The following is a 1,927-nucleotide window of genomic DNA, read 5'->3' on the forward strand; positions in this document are numbered from 1 at the left end:
CGAAGACTTGTTTCTATGAGGTCAGCATAATTCTGATACAAAAACAAATAAACTACTTATCAAAATCAGATTCAAAGCACTCAAGAGCACAAATTCAAAAATTCTTAACAAAATTCATCCAGTTGAATACAACTATTTGTAAAAAGATAATACACCATCATTACCTAAGGCTTATATTGGAACTGCAAGACTGATTTAACATTCAAAAATCTACCACTATACTTCAAAATATTAACAAAACTTATCTCAACATATGCAGGAATGTCATTTGTCAAAATTCGACATCCATTCCTGATAAAAATATTTCAGCAAACTAAAAAAGAAGAAAATTTCTTCAACCAGATAAAGGGCTTTTATGAAAAACCTGTAAGCTAACATTATATAATGGAGGCATAAATGTTTCCTCTCACTACTTTAACTTAACCTAGTGCTGAACATTCTAGCCATTGTAGTAAGACAAAAATAAATAAATAAATAAATAAATAAAATAAAAAAGAAAATAAATGGAATCTTCAGGTTCTATGGTGTAGTGGTTAGCACATCTGCCTTACACACAGAAGATCGTGGGTTCGATTCCCAGTGGAACCACAAAGTTACCTTTGGCTTCCATTCAAAAGAAAATAAGTGAAAAGCTTTCTTTTTTTTCTTTAAGATTTTATTTATTTATTCGACAGAGAGAGACACAGCCAGCAAGAGAGGGAACACAAGCAGGGGGAGTGGGAGAGGAAGAAGCAGGCTCATAGCAGAGGAGCCTGATGTGGGTCTCGATCCCATAACACCGGAATCACGCCCTGAGCTGAAGGCAGACACTTAACCGCTGTGCCACCCAGGCACCCCTAAGTGAAAGGTTTCAAACTGAAAACATATGACTGTCCTAGCTCATAAATAACATGATCATTTATGAGGAAAATCCTATGGAATTTACCAAAAAAAAAAAAGTCCTACTAGAAAAAGTAACTGAGTTTTAGTTTGTGTATCGGATCCTAGATCATTAAACAAACAAAAACAACTGCAATTACAACAATGAATCAGAAATTTAATTAAAGTAAAAAAAAACAACAACATACTGTTTACAACACTATCAAAACTATGAAATAATAAGGATAAATATGATAAAAGATGTTTAAGACCTGTACACTGAAAACTAAGCACAATGTTGAGATAAATTTAAAAAGACATAAGTAAATGGAGAAATAGACTGTTTTCATGGATGAAAGAATATTTTTAAGAAGTCAAGCCTCCTCAAATGAATTTCTAGATTCAACATGATATCAGTGTCCTGGCAGGATTTTGTTATAAAAATTGAGAAGTTGATCCCAAAATTCTTACAGAAATGTAAAGGGCCAAAAATATATATATTGTAATAAAAAAGAACAAAACTGGAAGGATTACATTAGCTTCAATACTTATTATAAAGCTGTAATAATCAAGACAGTGTTATATTGGCATCAAGCTATTTGCATAGGTCATTGGAATAGGCAGAAAGTGCAGAAATACATTTATACAATCAATTTATTTTTGTTACAGGAGAAGTCCCATTCCATTACCTAACAGCCAGTCTTTTCCACAGAATTGAAATAATTGACTACTCCATGAAAAAGGAAAAAAAAAAAAAGATCTTAAAAAAAAAAAAGAAAAAAATTGATCCTTAAAAAACAGGAAAAAAAATTGATCCTTAATTTTGACCATATAAAGTGTTAACTCAAAATGGATCACAGCCCTAAATAAAAACCTAAAACTATAATACTAAAAGAAAATATATGAGTAAACGTAATCTTGATGTAGGCAACAATTTTTTAGTTGCCAACACCAAAATCATTGCCTATAAATAAATAAATAAATAAATAAATAAATAAATAATTAAAAATTTGGCTTTATCAAAATAAATATTTTTTCTCTTGAAAATACACTCTTGGGGCACCTGGGT

The 1,927-nt window shown here is 30.8% G+C and overlaps 1 non-coding gene across 1 annotated transcript; it reads left to right on the plus strand.

Moving 5' to 3' along the window:
- Positions 1–515: 515 nt before the first annotated feature.
- Positions 516–588, plus strand: TRNAV-UAC (transfer RNA valine (anticodon UAC)). Its single transcript has one exon. It is a non-coding gene; the product is annotated as a tRNA-Val (tRNA).
- The last annotated feature ends 1,339 nt before the right edge of the window (positions 589–1,927 follow it).

Source organism: Ursus arctos, unplaced genomic scaffold, assembly GCF_023065955.2.
Source record: "Ursus arctos isolate Adak ecotype North America unplaced genomic scaffold, UrsArc2.0 scaffold_1, whole genome shotgun sequence".
Classification (NCBI taxonomy): Eukaryota; Metazoa; Chordata; class Mammalia; order Carnivora; family Ursidae; genus Ursus; species Ursus arctos.